This window comes from Cimex lectularius, unplaced genomic scaffold, assembly GCF_000648675.2.
Source record: "Cimex lectularius strain Harlan isolate CLEC.00 unplaced genomic scaffold, Clec_2.1 scaffold105, whole genome shotgun sequence".
Classification (NCBI taxonomy): domain Eukaryota; kingdom Metazoa; phylum Arthropoda; class Insecta; order Hemiptera; family Cimicidae; genus Cimex; species Cimex lectularius.
Genome location: NW_019394178.1, coordinates 877,309 through 891,296, shown reverse-complemented (window position 1 = coordinate 891,296; position 13,988 = coordinate 877,309). Strand labels below are relative to the sequence as shown.

At 34.6% G+C, this 13,988-nt stretch overlaps 2 protein-coding genes across 3 annotated transcripts in view; one reads left to right on the top strand and one right to left on the bottom strand.

Moving 5' to 3' along the window:
- The window catches only part of LOC112126113, a 302,358-nt gene that overhangs the window by 192,390 nt on the left and 95,980 nt on the right, over nucleotides 1–13,988 (top strand). The gene's annotated exons all lie outside the window — the stretch shown is intronic.
- LOC106664874 (protein slit) overlaps nucleotides 1–13,988 on the bottom strand; it is a 234,670-nt gene that overhangs the window by 190,939 nt on the left and 29,743 nt on the right. Inside the window, exon 2 of the mRNA XM_014390923.2 lies at nucleotides 7,438–7,487. The gene's annotated coding sequence lies outside the window, so the exon portion shown is untranslated. The remainder of the gene's footprint in view (nucleotides 1–7,437; nucleotides 7,488–13,988) is intronic.

Here is a 13,988-nt window from a genome sequence, read left to right as displayed (position 1 = left end):
TAATGATTTGTTTCCCAGTTCATCAATTAGTGATGAAGGTACTATATCTATTTTGAATTCGTCGGTGAAATCTAATGATTACCCGGCCATTTCTCGTCAACTTCACTCCCAAAGGACTTGTTTTCTACTTTTTAGTCTACATTCTGTAAATCGAGAAAACTATTTCTACTTTCTCGAACAATGTATTAAATTTAGATTGATACGTTTCGTTACATTCATGTTGGTGAGAAGGAATATTCCTCAATATTCCAATTGTGTTCAAGAATATTAAATCGCATAACTTTCGAACTTAATTTTATAGAAATAACAGGGTTTTTTATTTAGCTGAATATCTTTAAAACTCAGTAATTTTTGCCTTTATATCAAATTACTTACGATTTTATTAATCAAGCGTGCTTTGTCAAAAACTGAATTCAACTTAGGAAAAACTTTAATTAAATGCCTTTTTAAGTGTTAAGGGTAAGCTTTCCCCTTTCGGTTTTAATAAACTTTATTTCTAATTTAATGATGAAATATATCATGCTTACTATTTTTAAAATGTTACAAGTGACTTCTATATTATCTATGTTATTCCTGAAACCTTCAAAATTATATAAGTTTTAAATATTTAACCTAACCAATTGGTCCTCCGGGCCGGATAGCCCGATATTAGACGCCTAGTGCAAAAGGTCCAACAGGGTAAGGGAATCTTCCGCATTGGGCATGTGCAGAAATTTATTATCTAGGAAAAGTAAATCTCAAGTCTCTCTGTCGCTTTTCTAAAAACGTTAAAACTTTCGAATTAATTAATTTACCGATGTTGCGAAAATTTATAAGGACATATATTTTATGTAAACGATATAATACCAATGAGTTTATTTAATTGTTTATTTATTTATTTCTAACCACTGCACTTTAATTAACACGTCCTGGTGGGTTTTTGTAATCGAAATGCTGTGAAATCCAATTAACTTTATACACCGCTTCGCTGCAATCTGTTGTTTAGAAGGGATAAATTGCAATTAGGCTCACTTTAATAGAATACGTTGAATATGTTCGCTTTTGTAGATTTCATGTGTGAAGTGTTAAAATATTCAATAAAAACAGCACATTTTTACTCGAATCAAAGAGAACAACATTTTGTAGTAAAAGTCAGAACTTTTTGCTTCAGAGGCTATGGGAGGAATCGAACCAAAAACCGCTAGCGTGGCAAATACTTTCCACTCAGCTACCGTGGGCTATAGGGTTTAAGTGTAGTAGTACCAACTAGGCAAGTTAAGAAAATCAATCGATAATTAATTGATATAAACGGAATTTAAAAGTTATCATAACTGAGATTTCCAACTGTCTGAGTGAAGAATCATCACACGAATCAGCGAAGTTCTGATTGCATCCAGCAAAGGCTATTATTAAGGTGCACAGGAAGGCTTATTTTCGATGTATATGAGCGTGTAGGATCATCGATAATTTTAAAACCATATAAGTAATGTATCTTAGACGCCCATTCAGCAATTGGGCTTACTTGCACGTTACTTTTATTTTGCATTTGTGAAAAAATAGGCATAAATGATAAAAGTGGTTAAGAAATATTTGTTTATACAAAACTCAATTTACCTTATTTTTAGACAAACCGGTAGATCATCATTTACTGCCAACTGTCTTCGTGTGCTGCTCTCCTCTCGCTCACACACTCTCACTTTGTTTGTATCTCTTTCTTTTTCTAGTTTTCTCTTCCTCTCTCTCTCTTTCTCTCTCTCTCTCTCATTCACTCACTATCTCTTGCTCTGTCTCTCTTTCTCTCTCTCTCACTTACTCTATTTCACTCACTCACTCTCTCTCGCTCTCTCTCTCTCTCATTCACTCACCCACTCACTCATTCACCCACTCTCTCGCTCACTCTCGCTCTTTCTCTCTTTCTCTATCTCTATCTCTCTTTCCCTCTCTCTCACTCACTCTCGCTGTCTTTCTCTATCTCTATCTCTCTTTCTCTCTCTCACTCACTCTCGCTCTCTTTCTCTCTCTCTATCTCTCTTTCTCTCTCTCACGCTCTCTCGCTCTCTCTTTCTCTCTCTCACTCACTCACTCTCTCTCGCTCTCTCTCTCTCTCTCTCTCACTCTCTTTCTCTATCTCTATCTCTCTATCTCTCTCTCACTCACTCTCGCTCTCTTTCTCTCTCTCTATCTCTCTTTCTCTCTCACTCACTCTCTCTCGCTCTCTCTTTCTCTCTCTCTCTCACTCACTCACTCTCTCTCGCTCTCTCTCTCTCTCACTCTCTTTCTCTATCTCTATCTCTCTTTCTCTCTCTCACTCACTCTCGCTCTCTTTCTCTATCTCTCTTTCTCTCTCACTCACTCTCTCTCGTTCTCTCTTTCTCTCTCTCTCTCTCTCACTTACTCTCTCTCACTCACTCACTCACTCTCTCACTCACTCTCACTCACTCTCTCTCTCGCTCTCTTTCTCACTCACTCTCTTTCTCTATCCCTATCTCTCACTCTCTCTCTCTCTCTCTCTCTCTCACTCTCACTCACTCACTCACTCATTCACTCACTCTCTCCCTTACTCTCTCTCTCTCCCTCTCTTTCTTTCCTGTATTTCTTCCCCCTTTCTCTGTTCTCTGCCTTTCTACATATATAAAGGTAAAGTCCAGAAAGCCAGGTAGTTTTGGGAAAAATTAATTTGTAAGTACTCTGGAATTTGAACACGGGACTATTACAGTAATGAAACGCCGTGTTAACGATCCCACCGTTGCCACACCCTGTTGCTTCTAACAGCTAAATAAAAATATATATGATATTTGTTTGTTTAATTAAGGTTGAAAATAACGAATTAGGAAGGGGAATGATAAATCTGCGAACTCTTCGGCGTAAGAAGGAATTAACAAGTTATAATTTTTTATAAATGATTATGGTGGTAATCTGTTTGTCTTTAAATCGTCAATGGTTATTTAAAAATGTATAACTATATGCTACATTTTTTTCAAGTTTGTATCGTGGTGTTAATTTTTGGCAGAGTTTTTTTTTTGGCAAAAATAATCATTTTTATCACTTCACTGAAAATTTTGGCGATTTTAAAATTGACATAATTACTGTTTGTTAAGTCTTAATGGTATGTTGTTTTTGGAGAAATGCATGTCGATGATGCATTCTAAACAGTGTTGGGGATGTTGAGACAACGAGGACGTGCTGAGGATCCACTTTGAATACTCAAATTGGAGGACTAGCTAATTTTCATACAAACCTCCACTGTGTCTAGAATAGAGTTTTTAATATATTCTCGAGATTTTAATATATTTTACCTACTGGCGTTACGGTTCAACAGTTATTTGAGACTTGTGGTTCGTTTTCATTCGTAATAATACCGAGTAATCGATTGTTTCCGGTCGATATTAGATTAAAACGTCTAAAATAAGAATCCTAATAAAGAATATTTTATAAAGATAGACTATTTCCAATGGAACGAGCTAATCGTCAGGCAGACAGATGCAGCGTTCTGCATTATTGAATAGAGTTGAACCTGTACAAAATATCAAAGGGAAAATTATTATTCATACACAACGGTGCACATCAGACGCTTCTGTAGTATCGTTTCAGTTAAATTATTGGAAATTAAAAAAGAAGAAGTTTTAAGATCACAAAATTGGAGTGAAGAGTTTGGTGATTAGTGACCGTTAATCGATAATTATTCAGAAATCGTGAGATGCGGTCTGGTGTGATGTAGGTTTCAGAAAAACATTTTCTTTATCGTGCNCTCCAGGCCCTGAAGATGATCTCAATAAAGATGGAAACGTTGGCACGATAAAGAAAATGTTTTTCTGAAACCTACATCACACCAGACCGCATCTCACAATTTTCGAATAATCACTGGAGAGCAGTTTTTTTACCTGTCAGGGTACATTCGTAAATTGATTCTCCAACGGATCCTAAAATATTGTTAACTGTGCCAGAGATTATGCTTTTTGAACAGAAAAGTTTCAATATAAACTTTCTAGATATTTCATAGGGGTTCAAATTATGATAAAAACGATTTTTTTTTTTAAATAAAACTTACGTTCCCTCTTGTCTTCTTTTTTGTGCTCAATCCCATGTGATTCTTACATTGATCATGGTTTAGATCCAAGATAAGCAGATTTAGAAATGTATGAGATACACTTTACTTACGTTAGACAGCGTCGCGTAACTTCTCGTTGTTCAACTCAGAAAAGCCGCGTGCACACACGCACGCAACCACGCACATGCCCACTTGCCGGCACAGATTATTACTTTTTAAGAGGATATTGCGTGCGCGGATGGAAGGAGGTTGTGCGTACGACCGAGTGCGAATGAAAGAATATACGAAAGTGTGCGTGGGTTGTCGAAACGCTCGCTATCGACCTTTTTCAGCGTACATCGAGACAGAATAATAAATAACGGAGGGAAAAAAATATCCCTGGCTGTGTAATGCCTGTCGGATTAGCAATTGTAAGTAAACTAAATCATTGGGTTGGCCAGAAACAGCCTTCTCCGTTGGTTCGATTTCACGAATGTAAATATCCCAGATTACGCTGTCTAATTTATCGGCGAGCCCGATGAAAAAAGCACAAGGCTGAGCAATTGGGATCTTCAAATTAAATGTAAATTACCGTCGGGAAAATTTCACCCGGCATTAAGTTTTTATTTAAACGGCAATATCGAGTCCAGGGGTTAATTTCAGACCTACGGAGACGGGAATTGCTGCAATTGGAAGGGCGTGATAGTGCCATGAAAATGTAGGCCTCAAGACTAATTGACTTCAACCGAGCGGCCTTTACAAAATTCCTTTCTCCGACTGGGCAAATTGGTGGGATGACAAACGTCAAGAAACGTTCTTGTTCTGTAATTATTAATTTTCATGACGTCTTACCTTAATATTTATTTTTATTTTTATTTTTTTATTGGATATGAGCCGATGTTTCTTCTTTTCCTGACAGAGTCGGCATGTCTTTGTCTCAGCTTACTCTCATCTTCTTTAGATGGAGGTTAAGAGGGCAGTGGACGGTCTATTGGACACTTATCTTTGCTGCTGCAATAGAAAAGTTCGATTATGAGAAATTTACTAAATTATTAGCTTGCCTGATACTCGGTGCTTTTTTCTATTGTTTGAATTTTCTTTCAATTTCAGATAATTTTTTCATGTATATCGTTAGCACAGTTTCTGGTACGCCTATTTTAGTTCAGAGAGAGAGAGAGAGAGAGAGAGAGAGAGAGAGAGAGAGAGAGAGAGAGAGAGAGTGAGAGAGAGAGAGAGAGGGTGGAGCAGGGCTGGAGAGTAAAGAAATTTGTGAAAGCGAAAGACAAATCCAGACAGCTATAATAGGAGAATTGTACAGCTACGTGTAAACTTTTGTTTTTTATTAAAAAAAATATATAATGATTAGGGAAAAACGTATACTTTGAATACACCTGAGAGTTGTATTGTAGAAAAAGGCATACAGTAAGAAAATAGATGACGGCTTGAGTGGAAAATAAACAATAAATATAACAGTCTAAAACAGAGAGAGAGAGAGAGAGAAAGAGTGAGAGAGAGAGTGAGAGAAAGAGCGAAAGGGAGGGTGATAAAGAAAGAACGATAGAGAATAGCGAGAATGAACGAAGTAAACAAACAGATAGATAGGTAGAGAGCGAGGGAGAGAGAGAGGGAGAGAGAGAAAGAGAGAGAGAGGGAGAGAGAGATAGAATGAATGAATAGTTTATTAACCTTGCATAGGACCATAGGGTTCTCTCTTACCGAAGTCAGGAAACTTAATTTTAACATTTTATTTTATTCAGCTCTTACAACTAATTATATCAATTTATCGTAATTTCTTGATTATAATTTTCATTTTTAAAAGGTGTCTTTCTAATTAAGGCTTAAATAGAACAATGATTATTTAATGCACAATAGTAATAAATAAATAGCAAATAAATTTCTTATTTTCTTATATTTTGTATTATCGTCCTCGCTTCTCGTTTTTTTGAATATTTTAAGCATTATCCCTATATTTCGTCAATTCTGTAATACCTTTGTTAATCCAAAGCGCCGGATTTTTTTTTTTTTTTTTAAAGATAGGGAGAGAGAGTGTATGAGAGAGAGATATTAATTAATATTAATTAATAATTGCTTATAAACTTCAGAATTACTGACTCTAGAAAAATCTGGTTTGTGCCACATCACAAGGGACACATTGCTTGATTTCATTCAGCTTTATCCCATTTTTTTATTTTCCCTCCGATGCCAAAATAACAATGCAAGTTTGCATTTAACTTTTCCGTTTTTATTATTTCAATGGATAAATTATATCACGGTGAAATTTAAGGTAGAGTTTAAATAAATCATGCTAATTTTCCCAACCGTTCTTTTTAATGCTGTTCTACCGTTTTGCAGTAAAACCATAAACTTTCACCGCCTGGCCTAATATATAAGGCGTGTCTGAGGGGGGCTATTTGAAAATTATAACCACCCTACACGAGGGTTCGTTGGTCATTATCTCATGCAAGGCGTTTTTCATCGGTACGTGTCGCTATTTTTTTTCCACCACCCACCTTTGCAAAAAAACCTCAATAAAAAATATATATTTTTTGTGCCCTGTTTTTATCGATAAGGTTAGCCCTAATTGGCATAATTTGTTAATTACGTGTACTCTTTTAAGTTATTTGCTTGAAATTTGTTGTTTTTAATCCTCTCCATTTTATTTCGGCAAGTATTTCCGTTTATCATCGTCTATCATTATACCAGAAAAATGTCCTTTAATTATTCAATTTTCAAAAGATCGCTTCTGTTTATTTATGAATACCGTTTTAAAAAAGGGCTAGTTTTTTAGCCTCCAACAGAGTGGTGTGAGTAACAAATTTCTGTGTGTTATGTTAAACATCATTATGCATAGAAATTATTATTTCAAGATTAAATGTTTATCACAGCTCAAAACTAACAATCACATATTTTAAAAAGTTTCTTTTTTTTATATTCACAAACAACGACTTTTTTATTGTTTTTTTTTTCAAGTTTAATCTTTTCTAGTTAAAATCTGTAAACTTGTGGCGGGGGGGCTTGGTCATGTCAGTAAGATGTGTCGGACCGGTAATTGCATAAAATTGTTCATCTGCCCAAGGAGCTTTATTAAGCAAGATGGGCCCGGGTAGAAGCAATTTTCAAACGAATTTTAACTCGTTTTCTCAAATTTTCCACACGTCCTTTGAGCAAACACCGGACCCTAATGAGGTTCCGCATGATTAATAAACAGTTTGTTAAATAATTCTCAGCGCACCGAGGTGTAAATTGGCCAAAATTAGAACCTTGTCAAAAGTAATCTCCTTGGCACGTTTATAAATACTAGTTTATTGGTAAAAAAAGGAAAATTATAAAAATAACAAATATGTTTTGTAAAATTTGGAATTTCAATTTCTTTAAAACGCATTAATAATAATACTCAACGTAATAGGAATAGTTGTCAATATAATTCTTACCGTAAAAGTCTAGCCCAGTATTCTATGTAGAAAATGTAAAACCACAGTTCCTGAAACATAAATGCTTTATTAAATAAATAAACGTAAAATAATACCAATAGCCAGCTGAAGAAGCATAGGTGAATTTTGGAGATTAAAGGCAAAAAATGGCAATTGACTCATATGAAAAAAGAATCGACCTTTAATTTAATTATAATTGTTCAATATGGAATAAATTAATAAAATATTTCCAATTAAGTGAAGAGGTTGCTCATATATTATATTTAAATTACTCCACAAAATACAAACAGGGCTGGGGAAAGGACAGGCGATATCAAAATAACTTAATTTCCTAATTATTGGGACAAATTTGAAAAATCGTGCTCCCTTTTAAAGTTACCTTTTTCCCTACTATTTTCTCTTGTGGCGTGCGGTTTTTGGAGGGCTGCCACCAATTTATCATGCCCACTCGTTACACCCACTAAACGAAGGGTACGCTTTTTATTATTTTTTTTCTTTATTATTTCTCTTCAAGTGAACATTCTGAACGTATCTTTCTTCCATGGTAACCCATCTGGGTTAATTTGCTGATTTGCACATCCAATTTATAATTTTCGGATAAACACAGATAACTTTATCAGTAAATTTTCATAATGTTGCTTTTCCATTTTATTTTTATTTTTATGTAAACATATGTTATCAATCGATTCAGAATTTTGTTGCATACTTTTTTATTGCTTTAATTAATTGCATATATTGACAGTTGAATTTGAATAGAAATCCGAGTTTGTCTCACTTTTATATCTCTGCCGAGCTGCCAGCCCTTTGTTTTCCTTACATTTTCCTTGTTGACAAAGCTACAAGCTGATGAAAACAACTAAACAAACGGAGTTCGAATTGGAATTCATTTACGGAGAAACGCATTTCAAATTTAAATTTAAACTTTATATAACAATCCTGTTGTATATTTCTGTCTATGAAAACCAGGAATGTATTATTTAAATTTTGTTTTATGTTTTCCTTCCTTTGAGAAATAGTTTTTATATTTTATTACACAAATTTAATTGATATTAAAGAGAAGATTCAGTTTTTACAACATTCCCGCAATTCCGACAATGAAATAAAGGGCCTAGGAGTTTGCCCATGAAAGTTTGACACTTAAGGAATAAGTGGCGATTACCTTTCAATAGCCTCATTCCGTACGATATCGCAGGTTTTTTTCAACGCAGACCGTAATTTAACACGGAAACTTACACGGGACGTGAAACGTATTTTTTTTATAATACTTTTTTTTTCATACATCAAACGACACTTCTTCCTGGCCATTCGGTATACTCATCGTATAATCCCCTTCCGAGTTTTACGGCCCACTTTATGGAATTACGCGCGTTTCGATCATTTTCTAACGGTGACGGGAAGAAAGAACTCTTGCTCCATTTGGAGATAAGTAAAGTGACCTTTCTCAACTAAAATGTTCCATATTTTTTTTAGACATTACTTCCCAGTAATAGTTTATGTTGAATTTTATTAATTATTATTATTATGTTGTAACAGTGCTAGGGCCTACAAGCAACTTTTTCGCGAGTCCATTGGTGCTTTATAAGCCTTAGAGAATTGATTGATGATTGATCTTGGTTGTACCCTTGTTTTAAGATGTCTAGGTGTTTTTTCAGGAACGTACGACCATTTCAAAATATCCTTTTATTATAACGATATCGATTTCGGGGGCACCAGCATCCTCTTTTCAGTTTGTTTTTAATTTTAGAACCGAATTAACAAATTTTTGGTTACTATTTTCTCAAAATCTACTTGATCTATTACAACCAATATTTTAGTGTTTTATTCGCCTGAATATACTCTTCATTCATAGCTAAGGGGTTTTAAAAAATAATGATTCCTTAATGTTTGGAAAAAACTTAAATTTGGGAATAAAATTTACATTTTTTATAACATAAAAATATATTTCTCAGCTCTTAGTTTACAAAAATATAGATCGTTATTTCTATTTGGCTGCTAATTCTTCTGTATTGAATTGAATGGACTAGAGTGTAGGAGAAAAATATGCAGGATAAGCGATTTTCCGATTGAGTTCGAATTTTTGATGCCTACGCCCTACGAACGTCACAAAGTTGAGGGTCTTGCAATATAGAGTCAACAGAAGAAGTTGGAAAGTTCTTGACACAGAATTTACATGAAAGATGAGAATCTTATATTAAGCGTAAGTGACGGCGGGTTTTAAGTTAGCCAGGGTAATATGCACCAGAAGGCTTGACAATTTCGAAAATTTATTTGAATAACTTTTAAAGCTTGAAATCTTTTTATAGCAGTTTTATTCTCTATGAAAAAGGTAGTTTAATAAAAGAATGTATTAAATACTTCATCTGTTTGCGAAAAACAGTTGTAACATTAAAATTTGAAAAATTATCTAAGGTCATATTTTCCAATTGTAATACTACACATTTTTTTCTTATTCAGCTTTGGTCTTCATAAAGAAAACCATTTGGTGGATTATGTAATATTTTGTGTATGATTATATAAGTGAAAAATATAAAAATAAAAGTTGTGGACATTTCTGTTGTGTAACATACCACGTCTAAACAATAAATAAATAATATAAATAATACAACATCGAATTTTTTCGATTTGTATTGGGAATTATTGATTTTATATGGCTCGATGTTGATTATTTAGTGTACCTTGTTTTGTGAATGGCCTACTTTCATTTAGAGGTGAATTTTTGACGTAACGTGCCGTAGGGTGGCGTGATAAAAGAGAGTCCATTATTCTTAAAGAGTCGATATTTCAGCTCAGATCTTCAAGAACTAGGGGCTTCGACGACAAATCCGAAAATGCGGAGATGACTAAAAAAAGCAACCCTCAAGGGGCCGGTGGGTTTAATGAGGAAAATAGTCCGAACGGAAAAGCTCCAGGCCATAAAGATTAAAACCGGTGTGGGGGAGGTAGTTTTGACCGGGGGTTTATTTTCAGCGCCTACTTTCGTGACGGGCTGACCGAGTTCATTCATTTCCCACCCCTTTTGTAAAAAAACATAAAAATAAGAAAAAGGGGGGCATTTTTTGTGCTGTTATTCATTTTTCATCGAGATTTTTCGTTGCATCGACATTTTGCCTGGTTCCATTTTCCCTCAATACTTTCAAGAAATGACCAGACTGTATTTTTGAACATAATTTCAATATCGATCAACATAACGAATCCTTACATTAAATTTTATGAAAGATACATCAATAAACTCATATTTGATACGCTTTATAGATCATAAAATAAGTCCACTATTAATTTAATTCCACTTTGACTTGCATAGTCAAAAACCCATAAAACTCATTTGCGTATATTTTTATACCACCATTTTACATTATTTTTTGATTTCTGACATTTTGTCATTATTTCTCCTTCTTGTGCTTTTCTTTTTTACATCACTTTTTTAATAAAAAATCACACTTTTCCCGGCAGGATGTAAGAAAACAAAAGTCCAACTAGAATAATTTTGTTTAATTTAAACTTATAAGGTACATGTTAATCATTATAATTTTATAATGACAATACTTTGTTTAAGAGGGACCTGACTGTAAGAATTAGAAAAAACAACAATAGCAAAATTTCATTGAACGCGAATGAGCCTTGTTTGAGCCGTTATACAATAAACAAAAGTTCGAAAAACTGTAAACGTCTTGATTACGAAATGCCCATTTTGATCGAATCGATGTTGGGTTAGACAGTGACAACGACTTACTCGGTTCGGTCAAACAAACAAAACGGGGAAAACAGGCAAAAATTGATCCAATAGGCAAACAATGGAACTCCGAAAAACTCTTTATTTATGCTGTCTGCGCGAGCTAATACATCATTAGATCTACTTTTCACCGCTGTCTGATCTTTTTTTCATCGTCTTGAACTCGAGTTTTTGTTTGCATTGGTTTATAGGAAATTCGCAATAGTTGGTTTTTAAAGGCTGCACGTTTTGCCCTACTTGTTACAGTTCAATCAAAACGATACAAGTAATGTCAAACCCATTCAATGGTGGAAATAGTTTGTTTTTTAAATCGACATGTCATACGAACATTAACATGAATTAATTACAGAAATATTCAATTTCAACCATGATCTAAATTGCCAAAGAAGTTAGAATAAAATACTAAAAGGCAAGGAGCAAAGTTGAACGAGGAGCCAGGTCATCCATACAGTTCATTGTAAATCATAGTTTTTACAAATTAGATTCAATATATAACAATACAATTTTATCGTTTGTCTTTGTTGCATACATTCGGAGGGGATTAAGCAACCACTTTTTTTGCAGATTAAATATGTCAAACGGTGCAAAGCTAGTTATTAAAAAATTATAGCTATGTGGTAATGAATGTCTATCCTGGGTGGTTGGGGTATAGCCTACAGCCGTAATAAATAATTAAAATCCATGATAATATTTCAGTCGTACATACAAGAAAAATACTCCGTCAAGTTAGGTCATGTTTAATGCAAAAATCACGGACCAGAATTCGTGACAAACCTCAAATAAAAAACACAAAAATAACGGGATTTGTTTGCTTGCAGAGCACAAATATGACCGAAGTACTTTATACCCTTTGCCCCTCGGCGCGGGCTGAATGGTTTATAAATTAGGTTTATGTATTTTTTTTGTTATATGTATATTCGTACGTGCAAGAAAAACAATCGCTGACAATCGCACAATTTTCGTCTACAATCAATATTTATTGATATAATCGATCCTACAGTACTTTAATAATAGCTGCAAGTGGTTGACTTTTAACAGTATGTTAGAGAGAGAGAGAGAGAGAGAGAGAGAGAGAGAGAGAGAGAGAGAGAGATAGATAGACAGAGCAGACAGACAGGCAGACAGAGAGAGAGAGAATAGGAAGGAAGANACAATCGTATTAGGCGTTTGGGGTATGAAATAATAAGCCAAATTGTTGCTCTGTAAAAATACAAAAGTAATTTATTACTAGGAACAAATGTAAATCAAAGTTTTATAATACAAATTTACCTGTAAAAATACAAAAGAAACGACAATTAAAGCTATTATTTATATTAGATTTTCAAGACTTCAACAATGCACTCGTAACTTGTTATCTACTCTACAAGTTAACCTCCCTCTTAACAATCGAGTCGAAGTAGTGCGCGGCAAATTTCAAAATTAGTTTAAACAAATATAAATGTGCTTAAAAGAAGTATGACGCTAACATGTAACGTCGACTTTCTTTTACATATATATAACTTGTTCACAAACCCCAAGATTTTGGACCATTTTATCTCGGGGAGTGATTTGGTGATGTCCTCTCCTTCAAAGATTTCAAATCTAGACCTATCATACCTATCACTCTCTGCGAGGTAGTGCCTTGCCGTTTCTTCTTTTATTTCGCAAAAACGACAAAAAGGCTCTGGTAGAATACCCATTACGGAGAGGTGTCTTCTCAGTGGGCAGTGGCCCGTCAGGATACCTATGAGCCTCCTAATTCCCTTCCTTAAGTTAGAGAATAGCCATTTCGATTCTGCTGATTTGAACACCTTAACAAAATCTTTCGATTGCCTGTTTCCGGGGGATAAATTAGTTATTGACACTCTCTTCCGCTGTGCTCATAGAGTGAGATAATACCGGTTGTGACCCGACAAACGCAGTTAGAACCTTCTTTGGCTAGGCCATCCGCCTTTTCATTGCCATGGGTCTTTTATGTGCTGGTATACAAATAAGGGTTACCTTGTTCTCAAACCTGGAAGAGATCCTATTGATATTATCTCCAGTTTCCTCCACCAGTCGTGAGGTTGACCAATCTTTTTGTAATAACCTAAGACTAGCCTGACTGCCAGAAAAAAATCTAATATCTTTTCCCTTAATTTTATTTTACATAAGTGTTCTGCAACACACATTAATGGCCCAGATTTCCGCCTGAAAAACGGAGGTGTTATTACCAAGAGGGGAGGAGATGCTGATTCCTAATTTTGGTATGTAGATTCCTGCACCACGCCCTCTACCTTTGATAAGTGATCCATCTGTGTAGCAGTCTATGTTAAGATGGTCATCATCCAAACTATAACTATAATCACAAGGGGTGACTACCTGAAAGTGCTTTTTCCCTGAAGGGGTTTTATCTTTTATATTTATATTAAAAAGTTCGTAGTTAAACACCAACATCATAAATTAATTATATTAATAAATTAGTATATCTTCTAATTCACGAGATAGACCGGAAAGACCGTGCAGTCTTGATGGTTTAGTCTATTAAGGAGCGCCGTACTTTTTGGGAGTTCAGTTTAATCAATGTCCCTGACAATGTTTATATACACGTGCTTCTGCAACCTCAAAGCAAAACTGGTTATTTAAAAAACACATCTTTTCAGAATTGCGATTTAAAAATTTATCGTTGAAGTATTTGATGATATGAAATGTAGTCCTCGCGGAAAGACAAAAGTAGAATTTTACAGTTTAGACTGTTAGTAGAAATTAGTATAAGAAAGAATTTCTTCGCCTTTCTTGTTGAAAGATTAATAAATCTTAGAGGAAGAGTGAGAATAGGGGGGAGGGAGAGAGAGAGAGAGAA